The 18,549-nt window shown below is 47.2% G+C and overlaps 1 pseudogene; it reads left to right on the forward strand.

Annotated features, from left to right (window-relative positions):
- The first annotated feature begins 6,354 nt into the window (after positions 1-6,354).
- On the forward strand, positions 6,355-7,009 carry LOC125516983 (annotated as a pseudogene).
- The last annotated feature ends 11,540 nt before the right edge of the window (positions 7,010-18,549 follow it).

Genomic DNA, 18,549 nt, shown 5'->3' on the forward strand with positions numbered 1-18,549 from the left:
TGGTCGGGATCGTCGTCTCCTGCGCCCCATTTTGAATGGGCCGGAATGGTTCGTTAGGTTTGACCTCTGACCGAACATTCTTTTTATAACACAATATAGACGAGGGTGTTCATATATATGCGCATACAATTATTTCTATAAATACACACGCAGACCCTACCCCTATGAGCATCTTCAGAGACTGAGCCGATATATAATCTTGAATTGACGAAGTCACCACAGGCGCCTCGTAGTCGACGGGACGTCTCCTCCCACTAAACGCGCATCGCCGGAAATTCTGAAATAAATTCAAAAATAATGCGAGCACCAGAATTTGAACCTGGTGGGCTGGGAATATCACTGTCGTCCTAACCATCCAACCATAAGTTGGTTCGCCTCTGACCGAACATCCGGTATGTAGTTGTTTCACCCTTGGTGCAGTTTAGCATATTTACCTCTAACTGTTTTTTTTCAATTTATTTACCTCTAACTGTTGAAGCGCCCCATATGCTCGAATCAGCCTCGCAGTACCTGTGCATCACAATTAATGGTCTGTTGTTTCCACATGACACGAACCTCCAAAGATCCGTATGAGACTATACAAAGTCCAGAGTTCAGACTAAATTAAGATCACATGGTTGACATTGGCATGTTGCCCTGTTATACAGGCCAGCCTAGCCATTATATTAACCTAAGCCAAGGGAAATGGACTTTATGTTGCAAACAGACTCTGAACCTGTACACGTCTGCGTAACCTAGAACCGGCATTATAGGTCACGACCGGGACATGCCACTTCGATGTCAATTCCCAACCAGTTCACAGCGAATCGAATCTCCCCACGTCCCACTTTCTACGGTTCAGACGCAGTTGTCCGGCGGCACGCACGCAGAATCAAGCACAGAGAAACTGATAAAGCTCATTTGTCGCCATGGCAATTTAACTTGGCTCAAAACTGAGTCTCCGGCCGCGCGCATGGCGGCGCCGCCTGTTCGGCCGGTTGCCTCCGGCAAAGGCCGTTTACCTTCGTGCGCGCCTGTTGAACATTTCACACCTGGACCAAGGGAACTTGTATCTGTCCCGACACATTGGAAAAACACAGCCAGTTTCCATGGAAGGCAATTCTGAACTTTTACAGCCGGCCTGGTTTGTAGCACAGTGTGTGTTGTGCTGACTTGATCGTGCCCTGGTCTGCGGGCAAAACTCTGTGCTTTAACTCTGCTGGCCTAGATGCATTCCGAGTCGAGAGTCCTATATCCACGCGTCCCTGATCAAGTCCAAGCCTGCTTAGTTCCATGGAGAAATAGTACAAAGTCTAATGTTTCTCTTTTCTTGACAGTTGTAAACTCCAATGTTGCCTTGCCTGTTTGGTCATGGTTGTCTGATCAAGTTATTGTGACGGCTGACTTGCTTGGGCATCGTTCGATGCTGACGTTACAGAATTAAAAAGAGTAGGAGAACTCGTTGCAAATTTGACTAGCCTTTTACAGGAGGAGGAGTACAACTACAGACTCGTCGGATGATCAACGAGTTTGTCAGGCTAACGGTTTATTTCACTATCATATCAGCAACTGCACCTGGTTTTTTACTGGGCAGATATTCAACAGATCCGTGCTGCGAGCTCCTGTATATGTATATAAATGGCCGATTTTCTGTTTTGCGCGTCTGCTATGGTTAGTATTTTATTGTAAATTGATGTGGAAGGAAATTCTCGATTGATGGAGTAGAAACAAAACTTGCCTTTCTCTTGGAGAAAATGTATCCGTTCCAATGGAACATTTTCCATTTTGTTTAGACCAACAATTTGACTACAGATCAGGGATAGACAATGGAGTAGATCGAACAAAATTAAACAAAAATGACCAACAAATAGCAAATGATTGAAGCAAATCATTATGTTTTGGTGAAAACATTAGGAACACATGATCAAAACATTTTTAGGTTGTTAGAATGTGAAAATTGCACAAATTATAAACTCAAAATCGGCTTGCTAGTAATGGAAACATTCGACAACCACTGAAATTAAAATAATTTGTAGTTGAATTCATTCTGAGTTAACATACAAAATCTTGCTGTGCCGGGAGGGACTATCATAGCATGACCTGAAAACAAATCAGAATACTTTCTTCCCTACATCAATTCGTTAGAGATAATTTAATTTACATATTGTGTTTACAAGAATATCACACGCAAACATAATTGTAGGTTGTTCTTCATACCCCAATGGCCCAATCATATCACAAATAAGTGATGCTTCCACAAGCGCACACTATCAAAACTTTTTTTTTACTGTGAACATCATTTAATTTGTTCGGTTTGAAAATCTGAAAAACATATGTGCAGCTTTATCTCAAACAAATATTTACAGAATCTTAAAACTTTCATGGTTGTGTTATCTCCACATGCCTAGAAACATTCCGATACTTCTGAAACATTTCCTTTTTCAGGATTTAGACGCACAAAGTCAGAAGTTCGGACCAGAAATCAATTTGGTTGACATTGCCCTGCCTACAGGCTAAGCAATAACAGGTCATCATCCTAGCTAATTGTTATGTCTTCAAGTCCGATACCCTGTGCCCGAGGGAAACAGACTTTGTGTTGCAAGCTCTGAACTACTAGAGCAGTAGTGCTAGTGCAGAAACCGGTAGTACTCCCTCCGTCCCAAAATATAAAAACGTTTTTAACACTAGCATGGTGTCAAAAACGTTCTTATATTCCGTGACAGAGCGAGTATTTCACAGGTCAATGCGAGCGGAGCACGACGGGGACATGCCACTGCACACCACTGCCAAGTCAAATTCCAGCCCCCGATCCCCCAGCAAGATCTGCAAAGACAAAGAATAAACCAGCAATAATTCACAACGAATCGAATCTTCTCGTCCCGTTTTGTGTGATAGCCGATAGGGCGCGCACCATAAGTCGTTAATGGCTGCTCACCGTATCAGAGCCTCAGGCGCAAATGTATGCCCGCTCTCGCTCTCGGTCGGTACATTGCCTCCGGCGCAGGCCGTTTACCTGCGCTTTGCTGACTCGATGAGCTTTTCCCCCGGCGTATTATTATCGGTCGCGCTAGCGTCCTACCTGGACCAACGGAGCTGGGATCCGTCCCGAGATGTTGGAAAAACGTACTACTCATGTACGCAACCATCGATTGCCTGACAGTTGTGGCGGCACTGAACTTCTCCAGGTTTCAGGTACTGACTCGATCGTGCCGTCGTGCGCAGGCAAGAGAACCTTCCTTCGAATCCTTTGAGAGCACCGAGTCCATTTGGGCGTGTCTGTGCGCGACCGAGTCCGGCCTCCCGCGGTGCTCGGCGCGGGCATATACGTCGCGGCGGAGTTATTCCGACGGGTCATGCATGCGTTCTATTGACCTGCTCTGCCGTCGTCGACGCTGACGTTCCAAGGTTCCTCTTTGGTTCGCCAGTGCCTGTTTGATGAAATTTGACGAGTTTGTTGTTGTGGTAGCAGTACCAAGTACCAACTCGTCATATATTCAACGCTTGAGCAGAGAATTGTTACTTCCTCAGTCCCATAATATAAAAGCGTGTTTCTTTTATATTATGGGATGGAGAGAGTAATAATGATTAGTATGAGACTTTTTTTTTCAATAGTCTGTTCGATTTAACTGATTTTTTTTTAAAACGGAGGTAAAAAATTTGCCTCATTCATTAAATAAGTAGAGAATATAGTTTAGAGTGTTACAACACACCCACAGAAGCGGCATGACAATTACTCGCGCAACAACAAATTCCCTAGTCTTTTAGCGCCCGCAGTTACCCAAAGCTTGGCCTCGTCCAGGATGGTGGTAAGGATAATAGGCGGTGGCAGGCACTTGTCACGGAACACTCTAGCATTTCTTTGGTTCCAAATTGTCCAAGAGACAAGCATGGTGAGGGAGGCCATAGCATGCCAATTAGGATTGGTACAGTCGGTTCTCTTGTCCCACCACTCTTTGACGGTTTTGTGGAGGTGCCACGTTGATGTATCCATGTGATGTAAGCCAATCTTCACGATGGTGGCTCTCCAAAGCCTAATCGTGTAGCGGCACTTGAAGAAAATGTGAGCACCCGTTTCCTGCTCCCTCTTGTAAAGAGGGTAGAGGACGCAATTTGGCCACCCACGTCTCTCCAAGCAATCGACGGTCCAAATCCTATCCTGCAATGCCAACCAGGAAAAGAATTTAACCTTGGGAGGAGCCCAAACCTTTCAGACCATGCGGTCCATGGGAGAGAGGGTCAAGCCAAGGAACTGAGCCTTGTATGCGGTAGCCGCCATGTAGATTCCGTCATTCACGTGTTTCCAAACAATTTCATCTTCGGCTTGTTCATCAAGGTGGAAGTTGTGCACAAGCATCCAAAGAGTGAAAAAAATCCCGAATGTGGTTGCCGGAGATGTTGGTGTTGTGGCAGATTTTGAAGATCCACGCATTCCCTCTAAGAGCCTCACGCACCGACCAATTCTTCCGTCTTGATGCCTCGTAGATTAGCGGCGCAATATCCTTGGGCTTGCGACCAAGAAACCAGGGGGCGTCCCAAAACGGTGTTGTAGCGCCGTCACCCACAGTGATGGTGGTAGAGGCGTAGCAAAACTGGCGGTCATCCTCCGTGCAAAGATTGCCAAAACCCACCCACATCTTGTGGGGCTCCGTCCATTCATACCAAAGCCAGCGAAGGCGCAAAGCACGTGCAAATTTGTCGGTATTGAGGACTTGATATTTTTGGTTTGTGAAGAAAAAAAACAAGGCACCGTATTTGATAGAGAGACAAGAACCAACGGACAGACACGGCGCCAATCCAACAGGTGATAAGTATTGGTGTGCCCGGCAACTCATTTCTGGCCAGTAAAGAGAACATATTAAGTTAGGCCAGTTGTGTGCGCTCACTGTTCTCCAAACATCATCATCTTGCTCAAGTTGAAGAGTTGGAATTCTCAAAAAAAGAAAAGAGTTGGAGTGGGAGGAATCCCAACCGCTACGCCGTCCTTGGCGTCAACAGTAAAATATTACACTACCACGGATCCGAAAAACGTAAATACAAAATAAAAAAACATAAATACAGTAAAAATATCACGACGAGGAAGCAGAAAAACATTCTGTTCAGGTTCACATCATTCATCATGTGCTTACGATTTTTGCCGAAATCTCGTCGGAATAGGGGAATTTTCTCCCGTGCTGCAAGTTGCTGGCCGTTCTGCTCTGGCTGGGTGCTGCCCGCGTGATAGGAGCAAACCACGGCGAGACGCCACTCATCTCTTGCGTAGCTTATCCAAACCAAAACACGAGGTCATGTGTCCGCCCATGCACTCCCCACTCGTCGTGCCCGCGCCGGCGGCGCCGGCCAACCCTCCCTGCTCGGACCTGGGCTTTGCCTCGTGGTTCATGCCCCTGTCGCTGCCTCCTACTGGCGGCCCTGCGGTCGTCCCCGCCCGGCTGGCGTTGCCCCTGTGCTCGCCGCCTCCTGCTACCTCAGATCCAGCTTCGCTGCCGGCGGCCCGTGGCGGTCCGCCATCCACCGGCGCGCTCGTCCCCGGCTCTCTGCTGCTCGCAACGTCTTCGTGCCAGGCCCTGGCGGATTCGGGGCGCGCCACTCCTTCTGCAGCTGACTTGGGCATTCAAGATCTGGTGGGTGCTGCTCTTACTGCGGGGATGCGGGGCAGCTGGCCTCCTCCCTCCCTGCCTCTGCCGCGCCTTCAATGCCAGTGGCGAGGTCGACGGGCGCGGGGTGCGATGCTGAGGTGACCAGCGGCTGGCAGCTCGTCGTGTCATCTAAAGGCCCGCGCCGCCCGGTTTTGGCCGCCCCCTCATTCAAGCCGGCGCCCATCCCCTGCTGGCTCCTAGGCCGCTGCTGCCACTGCCTATACCGAGGTCACCGCACCGCGCTGTGCAGAGATCCAATCCGCTGCTCCCGCTGCCTTCAAAACGGGCACACGTCGCGGGGCTATCGAAACCCCTGGAAGCCTTTGAGCTCACTCGACAGCCTCCCTGTCCCCCACCTCTGCTCCCTTGCCCTGCTCCTGCAGTTGCTGTTCGCGAGGCGCCGCTTCGCCGGGGACGTCGTTGGGAGGCCCCTTGCCCGCCCCCTCTACTGCAGCTCCACGCCAACCCCGCCACCATGCCTCGTCGTGCTCACGCCGTGCCATGCCTTAGCGACGCGTCGCTAAGGCCAGAGGAAGATTTCGTCGTTGTCCCGGCAACGCCTGAGATGTAGGCTGAAGCGGCCATCCTCTCCTCCAACTGTGTTGTTGCCTGGCTTGATGGGGCGCGCTTGGATGTCTCCTGCCAGCAGGTGGCTGCTGAGCTCGCCACGGAGCTGGGCGCAAGGCCCGCCGACGTCGAGGTGGTCAAGCACTACCCCGAGCAGTTCCTTGTTTGATTCATGCACCAACACCACTGCGCCGACGCCGTGTCCCGCGGCCATCTTCGGGGCGCCGACCACCGCATCTACGTGCGGGGTGGAGACTCGAGGCACACGCAGACAACGAGGACCAGCTCCACCACGTTCGCCTCTGCTTGGAAGGCGTCCCGCTGCACGGCTGGAACAACTACATCGCCACCTTCCTCATCGGACGTGGGTGCTCCCTCGACTACATCGAGCAGCGGTCGCTCCGCAAGGAGGACACCAGGGACCTGGCACTCTGGGCATGGACGTTGAACCCCAATGCCATCCCCAAAGTGAAGTGGTTGACGCTCCCTGCCCGTGGTCGCCGCCGCCATGGGTGGCGTGGCCTCCGCCATCGCGTCATCATCCACCTCGACCTCCACGAAGATCACTCCAAGGCCAGGGACGATGACGACAACCCGCTCCTCCGGAAGTGAATGATTTCACCTGGTACAGGAAGGTCGTCGATGGCACCTTCATCCCAAGGGATTGCCGCCTGGCTCAGGGGTGCACTGAGCGCCGTGCGGACAGACGAGATGATGAAGGCGACCGCGACGGGAGGCGTGGTCAGGATGGTGGACGCCAACGTGAGGGCTGGGGCGCCAGGGTCCGACGCTCACTCTCCCGCAACCCGTGTGAGCGCCAATGCTAGGAGGGCCATGACCGCACCAGGGACATGTCCGGCGGACGCAGGCACGTCAGCTCCCTCACCGCTGTTGTGGCCTTCCCTCCGGTGCTCCCTGCTGCATCTATCGTCCGGCGTGGCTCGGGCTCAGGCAGCGAGGCGTCGGTCCACGCTCTTGAGATGCTAGACGCCCAGGAGTCCGTGCCTGCTGCTGCTCGTGGGCGCAGCCCAACACGCCAGGCATCGCCCCGTGCCTCCAGGCGGCGCTCCCTCGAAGAGAGAACTCCTCCGGCGTCGCCCCCGCTGTCTCCCACAACTGTGCTACCGCCGAGCCCAACCTCCAAGCGTGCTGAGGCCAGATCATCCCCGCTGACAGGGGGGCTGCCAAGCCGGCAGTGCGCGAGCTCTGCTCTCCTACGATGCTTGTTCAGCCTCTGGTGTCACCCTCCAGGCCCCCTGGCTTCAACTCTTCGCCCACACCGCCGCTTACCTGTGTCGTACCGCTACGCCGCACTCCATCACCTGCTTGTGCTCGTGTCACTGATGGCTCCCCTGATGCCATGGCGCCACTTTTTATGGATCGGCAGATGGGTATCCTTGCCCCACCTGAGTCGCCCCCTCCCAGGCCTCCAGTGGCTCGCCGTAAGACTCTGGCTGGAGTCAGGATCTCTTCCAAAGGCGGCCTCACCTTGCAGAAGATCAAGCGTACTGGAGCCCCTGGTGCATCTACGGCGGCCAAAGTTGCGGAGAAGTTGGTTTGCAGGACGATGAGAATCACCAAGAATGGAGAAGACGTGACAGAGGCAATCCTGGAGGAGTTCACTTCCAAGTTCAAGGATCAACTTGCCCTTGAAGTGATTCTGGCAATGAGAGGGTTCTTCCACCTGGACGACGCGGCTGTCAACGAAGTTGAAGATGCTCTGATCGACCATGGCGGAGAGGGAGCCATGGAGCAGGCCCAGGATGGTGCTACGAGCCAAGTCAGCCTGGGTTCACGGCCGCCGGTGGCTTAATAACCTAGTCTGTTTGTTGGGGCACCTTTAGTTCTGATGTTAGTTTTTCTGCTTAGTATGAGGTTCGAGGGAGCTTGCTCTGGCTGGGCAATGTATGTGGGTCGTACCTGTAGTACGTATTTATGCTATCTTTTTGTTCCTCTCAAGTGTAGTCACTCCCTGATGGGGTTTCTTCCCTTTGACCATGCACTCGTAATCTTCTCCTGGACAAGTCAATGAGATGTTCCATGTGATCCATGATAATGCCTTCCATCAACACTCTAAGCTGAAACGTGAGGGGCTTAAATTGCCCTGAGAGAAGAGCAACAGTTAGTGCCACGATTGCTGCCTCTTCGTGCCAAATCCTGTGTTTGCAAGAGATGAAGCTCGATAATGTAGATATATTTATCGCTTCCTTCCTGGGTGGTAACATGCTCAAAAACTTTGCGCAACGACCGGCGATGGGAACTAGAGGAGGGATTCTCTTGCTGTGGGATGACAATCTTCTTGAGATCACTGACATCACAACTTCGGCCTTTTGCCTCTCTAGCAACGTTCGAATCCGTGCAAACGACGCCTGTTTCAAGTTAACATCCGTCTACGGCCCCTCTAACTCTGGCAGCAAGGATTCTTTCTTTGCCGAGCTGGTCTCCCACAAGCCAACGGCGGGTGTTGCTTGGCTGGCCATTGGAGACTTCAACCAAATCTACCGTGCACGTGACAAAAATAAGAGAAATGTGAATCGAAGTAGGATCAACCGGTTCAGTGCAACTCTGCAACCATGTGAGCTGAAGGAAATCCACCTTCAAAATAGGCGCTTTACTTGGGGCAACGAGCGGGACAACCCAACTTTATGCAAGCTGGACTCCTTTTTTTTTGCAACGCGGACTGGGACATGACTTTCAACACACATGTGTTGCATGCTTTGTCGTCTTCCCTGTCCGACCACTGTCCCCTTTTGCTTGCCGATGACAAGGGGCCGAGAAGACCACGGTCTTTCAAATTCGAGAACTTCTGGGTTTCTTTGCCTGGTTTCATGGAGGTGGTTCAAAAGGCATGGGATGAGCGTGTGAGCCACACTAAGCCGTTTCTCATTCTACACAATAAGCTCAAAACAACCGTGCTGCGACTGTCCGAATGGAGCAAGAAGTTTTTCTCCAGTGCCAAGGTTCAACTTCATGCTGCACTCCTCATCATCCTTCGGTTGGATATTGCTCAAGAGGAAAGATCTCTCTCCCCGGAGGAGCGCGACCTTCGCTCCAGGATCAAGCGAAGGGTAATTAGTCTGGCGGTGCTTGAGCGGACGAGGAAGCGCCAATGTGCCAGGATCGCCAACTTGAGAGAGGGCGACGTCAACACCAGATTCTTCCACCGCCGCATTAACGCCGTAGGCGCAAGAATCACATTCATTGGATCAAGCATGCTAATGGTTGGGTGACCGAGCACACAGAGAAAGAGAAGCTCGTTCATGACCACTTCTCTGAGGTGATGGGGAGGGGAAGCACGAGCAACAGAGATTTCAATTGGGAGGAGCTTCATGTTGAGCCTCATGATTTGCAACGTCTCGACGACACCATCTCTGAGGAGGAGGTTTGGGCTGCCATTAAAGAAATGCCCGAAGATAAGGCGCCCGGTCCAGATAGCTTCACGGGGATTTTTTTCAAGAAGTGTTGGGGAATTATCAAGCACACTGTCATGAGGGCTGTTCAGCGCTTCGACTCCCTACACACCTCCAACCTGTAGAGGGTCAACTCCGCCAATGTGATCCTCCTGCCAAAAAAGGATGGGGCAGAAGGCATCTCTGATTATAGACCTATTAGCCTTATCCACGCCGTCACCAAAATTATTGCCAAAGTTCTCTCGCTTCATCTTGCTCCCCACATGGATGACCTTGTCTCCAACGCTCAAGGTGCCTTCATCAAGAGGCGAAGCATCCATGACAATTTCATGTTCGTCCGGAATCTTTCCTGGCGTCTGCATAAGAGAAAATCTCTCGCCCTCCTCTTCAAGCTGGATATAAAAAAGGCCTTCGACTCGGTCAAGTGGGGATACATTCTCGAGCTTATGCAACATTTGGGGTTCCCCCCTAAATTTAGGGCTTGGATTGCAGCGCTTCTATCCTCATCTTCGTCAAGAATCCTATTAAACGGCATGCCCGGCCCTCCGATCTTGCACGGGAGCGAATTCCGACAGGGGGACCCCCTTTCCCCCCTCCTTTTTGTCCTGGCGGATCCCTTGTATAAGATTCTGGACCTAGCCACACAGAAAGGGCTTCTTCACAAGCTTCGTGGTCGGGGTGCCATCATGAGAACCTCCCTATATGCGGATGATGCGGCGGTCTTCGTGGCGCCAATCAAGAGGGACATTGACAATCTTGCTGCTATCTTACGGGGCTTCGATGACGTGACGGGCCTATGCACCAACTTCCAAAAAAGCTCGGTCGTACCAATTCGTTGCAATCATCTTGATCTTGAGCACATCCTCACAAGTATGCCGGCGACCCAAGCCTCCTTTCCGATGAAATACTTGGGACTTCCGCTTTCGGTGTGGTAGTTGAAGGCAGTGGACTTCCAATACCTTGTCGACAAGGCGGCCGGAAAACTCGTCACTTGCGAAGGTCAAAACATCACTCCTATTGGGCGAACGACCCTTGTCAAGTCGGTCATTGCCTCCCAAGCGGTGTTCTCGATCACACCTCTCATCGTGCCCCCTAGCACGCTGGATAACCTCAACAAGATTGAGAGGGCTTTCCTTTGGTCGGGTGCGGAAAAGACCATGGGAGCCAAATGTAAGGTCAACTGGAATGCGGTTTGCAGACCAAAGGAGTACAATGGTCTTGGAGTGCTCAATACCGAAAAGTTCGCAAGGGCCTTGCGGTTACGATGGCTATGGTTTGAATGGAAGGAGCCCAGAAAGCTTTGGGTTGGCCTTGGCAACCCCTGCTATTGGGGAACGTAGCAATTTCAAAAAGAATCCTACACACACGCAGGATCATGGTGATGCATAGCAACGAGAGGGGAGAGTGTTGTCTATGTACCCTCGTAGACCGAAAGCGGAAGCGTTTATCAACGCGGTTGATGTAGTCGTACCCATCACGATCCGTCCCGATCAAGTACCGGACGTACGACACCTCCGCGTTCAGCACACGTTCATCTCGATGACGTCCTCGCCTTCTCGATCTAGCAAGAGGGGCGAAGTAGTAGATGAGTTCTGGCAGCACGACGGCGTGGTGACGGTGTTGGTGAAGAACAATCTCCAGAGGGCTTCGCCTAAGCACTACGAAAACTATGACGGAGGATAAACTAGAGGGGACGGGGTAGCCGGCACACGACTTGGTGTTTCTTGATCTGTCTTGGGTGCTAGCCCTGCCCCTCTATTTATATGTTGAGCCTTGGGGTCGAAACTTGGAGTAAAAGCCTCCACAAAGTCGGTTTCACCCGAAAGGCAAGAGTCCTTCTCGGACTCCAGGGCCAGACGCCAGGGTTCCCGGCGTATGGACCCAGACACCAGGGACCCTGGCGTCTGGCCCCTGGACTCCACAAAACTTCCTTTTTCGCTTTCCAAAAACCTTGTGGGCTTTCCCCTTTGGCCCAAATAAAGTGTTCTCGTACCCAAACATTTCGGGAAACATCTGGAACCCCTTCCGGTGAATTCCAGAACCCTACCAGAGTCCAAACACTATTATCCCATATATCAATCTTTATCTCCGGACCATTCCGGAGTTCCTCGTCATGTCCGTGATCTTATCCGGAACTCTGAACAACATTCGGTCACCAACATACATAACTCATAGTACTATAGCGTCAACGAATGTTAAGCGTGCGGACCCTACGAGTTCAAGAACTATGTAGACATGACCGAGACACCTCTCTGGTCAATAACCAATAGCGGGACCTGGATGCCCATATTGTCTCCTACATATTCTACAAAAATCTTTATCGGTCAGACCGCATAACAACATACGTTGTTCCCTTTGTCATCGGTATGTTACTTGCCCGAGATTCGATCGTCGGTATCTCAATACCTAGTTCAATCTCGTTATCGGCAAGTCTCTTTACTCGTTCCATAATACGTTTGGTGGCACACAAAGTGTTCCTCCGGTAAACGGGAGTTGCATAATCTCATAGTCATAGGAACATGTATAAGTCATGAAGAAAGCAATAGCAATAAACTAAACGATCAAGTGCTAAGCTAACGGAATGGGTCAAGTCAATCACATCATTCTCCTAATGATGTGATCCCATTAATCAAATGACAACTCATGTCTATGGTTAGGAAACTTAACCATCTTTGATCAACGAGCTAGTCAAGTAGATGCATACTAGTGACACTCTGTTTGTCTATGTATTCACACATGTATTATGTTTCCAGCTAATACAATTCTAGCATGAATAATAAACATTTATCATGAAATAAGGAAATAAATAATAACTTTATTATTGCCTCTAGGGCATATTTCCTTTAGTCTCCCACTTGCACTAGAGTCAATAATCTAGATCACATCGCCATGTGATTTAACATCAATAGTTCACATCACCATGTGATTAACACCCGTAGTTCACATCGTCATGTGACCAACACCCAAAGGGTTTACTAGAGTCAATAATCTAGTTCACATCGCTATGTGATTAACACCCAAAGAGCACTAAGGTGTGATCATGTTTTGCTTGTGAGAGAAGTTTAGTCAACGGGTCTGCAACATTCAGATCCGTATGTATTTTGCAAATTTCTATGTCAACAATGCTCTGCAGGGAGCTACTCTAGCTAATTGCTCCCATTTTCAATATGTATCCAGATTGAGACTTAGAGTCATCTGGATCAGTGTCAAAATTTGCATCGACGTAACCTTTTACGACGAACCTTTTTGTCACTTCCATAACCGAGAAACATATCCTTATTTCACTAAGGATAATTTTGACCGCTGTCCAGTGATCTACTCCTAGATCACTATTGTACTCCCTTGCCAAAATCAATGTAGGGTATACAATATATCTGGTACATAGCATGGTATATTTTATAAAACCTATGGCCAAGGCATAGGGAATGACTTTCATTCTCTTTCTATCTTCTGCCGTGGTCGGGTTTTGAGTCTTACTCAGTTTCACACCTTGTAACACAGGCAATAACTCTTTCTTTGACTGTTCCATTTTGAACTACTTCAAAATCTTGTCAAGGTATGTACTAATTGAAAAACATATCAAGCATCTTGATCTATCTCTATAGATCTTGATGCTCAATATGTAAGCAGTTTCACCGAGGTCTTTCTTTGAAAAACTCCTTTCAAACATTCCTTTATGCTTTGTAGAATAATTCTACATTATCTCCGATCAACAATATGTCATTCACATATACTTATCAGAAATGCTGTAGTGCTCCCACTCACTTTCTTGTAAATACAGGCTTCACCGCAAGTTTGTATAAAACTATATGCTTTGATCAACTTATCAAAGCGTATATTCCAACTCCGAGATGCTTGCACCAGTCCATAGATGGATCGCTGGAGCTTGCATATTTTGTTAGCACCTTTAGAATTGACAAAACCTTCTGGTTGCATCATATACAACTCTTCGTAAATAAATCCATTAAGGTATGCAATTTTGTTTATCCATTTGCCAGATTTCATAAAATGCGGCAATTGCTAACATGATTCGGACAGACTTAAGCATAGATACGAGTGAGAAACTCTCATCGTAGTCAACACCTTGAACTTGTCGAAAACCTTTTTGCGACAATTCTAGCTTTGTAGATAGTAACACTACTATCAGCATCCGTCTTCCTCTTGAAGATCCATTAAATCTCAATTGCTCGCCGATCATTGGGCAAGTCAATCAAAGTCCATACTTTGTTCTCATACATGGATCTCATCTCAGATTTCATGGCCTCAAGCCATTTCGTGGAATCTGGGCTCATCATCGCTTCCTCATAGTTCGTAGGTTCGTCATGGTCAAGTAACATGAACTCCAAAACAAGATTACTGTACCACTCTGGTGCGGATCTCACTCTGGTTTACCTACGAGGTTCGGTAGTAACTTGATCTGAAGTTACATGATCATCATCATTAGCTTCCTCACTAATTGGTGTAGTAGTCATAGGAACAGATTTCTGTGATGAACTACTTTCCAATAAGGGAGCAGGTACAGTTACCTCATCAAGTTCTACTTTCCTCCCACTCACTTCTTTCAAGAGAAACTCCTTCTCTAGAAAGGATCCATTCTCAGCAATGAATATCTTGCCTTCGGATCTGTGATAGAAGGTGTACCCAACATTTTCTTTTGGGTATCCTATGAAGACGCACTTCTCCGATTTGGGTCTGAGCTTATCAGGTTGAAACTTTTTCACATAAGCATTGCAACCTCAAACTTTAAGAAACGACAGCTTAGGTTTCTTGCCAAACCATAGTTCATACGGTGTCGTCTCAACGGATTTAGATGGTGCCCTATTTAATGTGAATGTAGCTGTCTCTAATGCATAACCCCAAAACGATAGTGGTAAATCGGCAAGAGACATCATATATCACACCATATCTAATAAAGTACGGTTATGACGTTCGGACACACCATTACACTGTGGTGTTCCAGGTGGCGTGAGTAGTGAAATTATTTCACATTGTTTTAACTGAAGGCCAAACTCGTAACTCAAATATTTTATTCGATGTAATCTTCTTTTTGCGGTGTGTTTGTTGAGTGTCGGCGTCAAAACCGGCAGATCTCGGGTAGGGGGTCCCAAACTGTGCGTCTAGGCCGGATGGTAACAGGAGGCAAGGGACACGAAGTTTTACCCAGGTTCGGGCCCTCTCGATGGAGGTAAAACCCTACGTCCTGCTTGATTAATATTGATGATATGGGTAGTACAAGAGTAGATCTACCACGAGATCGGAGAGGCTAAACCCTAGAAGCTAGCCTATGGTATGATTGTTGTTGTCTATGTTGTCCTATGGACTAAAACCCTCCAGTTTATATAGACACCGGAGAGGGTTAGGGTTACACAAAGTCAGTTACAATGGTAGGAGATCTGTATATCCGTATCGCCAAGCTTGCCTTCCACGCCAAGGAAAGTCCCTTCCGGACACGGGACGAAGTCTTCAATCTTGTATCTTCATAGTCCAGGAGTCCGGCTGAAGGTATTGTCCGGCCATCCGGACACCCCCTAATCCAGGACTCCCTCAGTAGCCCCTGAACCAGGCTTCAATGACGACGAGTCCGGCGCGCAGATTGTATTCGGCATTGCAAGGCGGGTTCCTCCTCCAAGTATTTCATAAAAGATTTTGAACACAAAGATAGTGTCCGGCTCTGCAAAATAAGTTTCCACATATTGCCATAGAGAGAATAATATTTACACAAATCTAATCTGCTGACGTATTCCATGGTGTGACACACCACGACCAAGCCTTCATCCGAGTCGTTTCATTATCCCACCTTAGCGCGTCATGCGAGGCGGTTTCTTTGGCATGTCTTGTCCAAGCAGAGATCGTGTCCCCTTATTCCGGGATTCGCATCAATACGGGCGTGGGTAACCCAACCGCGCCATTGATTACAGCGCTTGGAGATAGGCGACACTACAAGAAATCTGTTAATACGTGACGGATCTAGTCCGTCATAGATTAGTGAAAAACTGTCATGGGTGCCCATCCTTGACGGATTTGAAATCCATCATGTATATCGCATCATAATTTAATATCGTACCAGTCATGACGGTTCTTGGCCGTCATGGATCTGCCCCAGGCCCGCCCAGGCCCAAGCCTTTGTGACGGAATAATCCGTCATGGACTAACGCCACATAGGATTTTCAATTCACTATTTTGAATGATGTGGCTGCCTACGTGGATACTATTTTTCGTCACAAAATCAGTAATGGATTTAGGCAAAATTTAAAAGGCAGTTTAAATTTTCTTGAGCCCATTAGCCCATTTCTTTTGGCCAAAGTTTGACCCAGTATGTTTTTAACATAATGCGATACACAAATCCTAATGCCAATTTTGGCCCAACAAAAATTATTTGCATGGTGTGAAACATTACAAAGTTTGTCAAGTCCATCTATACGTATCTACAACATAGCGGTTTAAAAAAATCCTCTACAAAATGATAACATACAACATAGGTTGAGAAAATATACCACACAACAAGGTTATATATGAACCAATACAATCCATTTTACATCAACAGAACACATAAACTATTGAGTCTGTTGTTATTCAGGCTCTTGCCGTTGACGCTCTTGATGGCAACTATCATGCTGTGGATGATTGTGGTGGGTAGCACCAAGTAGCACTCTATCCAATATTACCTAGCATATTTACAAAAATATTAGATATTTGGAGATATGAATGGATGGTAGAAATAAGAGAATTGCAACAAAAATAAAAAATGAATTACATGATGTCCAGAATTCCTAAATCTTATAGTGCCTATAGATGGAGTATAAAACAAGAGTAAACATGTGGTTTCTTAAAATTAAGACAAAGAAAAGTGTGTCAAATGAAATTCAAATGACAAAGTGAAAAAATACACATCACAGAGCTCTAAGTACTATAGCAGCAGTAGTTGAGGCCATATAAACCCGCCAACGAAATGGCATATCACTAACAAACAATATCCCCCCATGATGTGTAAACTTGTTGACACATGAACATTTGAAGTTTATGTCATCCGGGTCGACGAGCAGCGGCAATGTTTATGTTGCAACTACATCTCAAAGGGCTAAGAAATAGTAAACAATACTTGCCTGCCAAGTGAACTTCAAATGGCGTGGAAAATTTTGCCAAAGAATATGATACAGTTTCCTTGAGAGATCTCCCACACTTAGTTTTATTCATGGAACATTAAGCTATGTATTTGTTATTAGATGAAAAAACAAAATTTGTAATGTAATGGACTATGAAACTTGAAAATACTTGATAAACAATGAAATAATAGATAGGGAAGTGCAGCTTGAAATGATCATGCATTGTTTATATTCATTCAGGATATACAGAAAAGCTTTTCTATCATAAACCCATTGATTTTATTATCCTGTTACTTCTGTGCATAACAATTTTATATGCTGCCCACTTGACCAACATAGTACTACTATTTATAAGGAAAAACAATAATGAAATGAAATGAACCAGTATATATTTATACAAGGTGGCAGCAGTAGGACGCATTGCTCCTACTTCACGAATTAGACTACAAATTTAGTCTGATGCACGGATATATAGGTACGTTCAGACTACAAATTTGAAGTAGGAGCAAGGCTTGCACGAACCAGTATATATTTATACAAAGTGGCAGCAGTAGGAAGAAGGCTTGCACGAATCAGACTACAAATTTAGTCTATATATATCTTAGAAATTACTTCACATTAATGAAGGTACAAGCTGAATCAGAACACATGTAAAAGTAATCACTGATATAGGTACACATGCTGAAACCTTCCAGGACACAAGCAAGAAGATAAATTGGATTTTTTATGTAACTTCAAGGTCTAGAAATGCACAAAGATATTCATTGGTGGACATTGTGAAGGCAATACTATTTTTTGTCTAAATTTATGAAATGAATAATCTGATCGTGTTAGGTAGTTGTCATGCATGTCTTACCATCAACGTTGTGTGCATTTAGGCATTCTAGTTGTCCTATATTTATGCCAGATACTGGACTGTAACTTCGACCAATTTTTCCAACATAACCGGTGTGCTCTCTGCTCTCTGCGCTATCCTTACTCCCTTTCACTTCCAAAAATATCAGAATAAGTGAGGATGGATATACAGTTGTTTGCCAACATTTAGTTTGTTCATAACCATGTTTGTAAGGCAACAAAAACAAAGATATATTGTGTATGCCCATAGTTTTACCCAAGTTTCAGCCATGAGATGAAGTTCCTCCCTGAAAACCAGCTAAGGCCTTGTACAACTTACTACAACTGGATCAAAGAGCACACGATCTCACTTTAAGGAAGAGACATAATAACTTATCTCAGATGACCCATGCATGCAGAGCCGAGTAGTGGGCGCCTGTCCAACGCTTCAGTCCATGCATGTTAGGTCGCGGTCAGGGTTAGCGGAACCCACTGTTGTTCCACGCCGCCATCAGGGAGGAAGAAGCAAAGGCCAGAGGTTGGCCGCACCGCTGCAATCCAGTATGTGTGCGTGAGATGTATGCCAATCAATCAAAGAAACTTGTTAAATACACACAGAAAAAAAATCTAATCATGTTTTAGTGGTTTGTCATGTCATGTTCAGAATCAGAATAAGCTAATAGAACCCAGCACAGCAAGAAACTAAACTTGCTTATGGAAATATCTCCTTAAGTTAAAGTGTTAACCATCAAGATTTTTTAACATTTGTGAAGCACATCTGTACATTGAGAAAGTAAGATTAATAGCAAATCGAATGGCAAGAAATGAAAACAAGTACAGCTCTAGCAGTCTACCGATATGGCGCTCTCGTTGCATTGAAATTTTATTTAGATGTTTCAAAATACCATTTTGTTTTTTGTCCTGTGTGCAGATATTTCTTTTGGGGGCGTTCAATTTTGCTCCAAAGACACCGACTAACCTAGACTGAAATGTTTGCCTACTCAGTTTCAGATCGATCCT

This window comes from Triticum urartu, chromosome 6 (assembly GCF_003073215.2).
Source record: "Triticum urartu cultivar G1812 chromosome 6, Tu2.1, whole genome shotgun sequence".
Classification (NCBI taxonomy): Eukaryota; Viridiplantae; Streptophyta; class Magnoliopsida; order Poales; family Poaceae; genus Triticum; species Triticum urartu.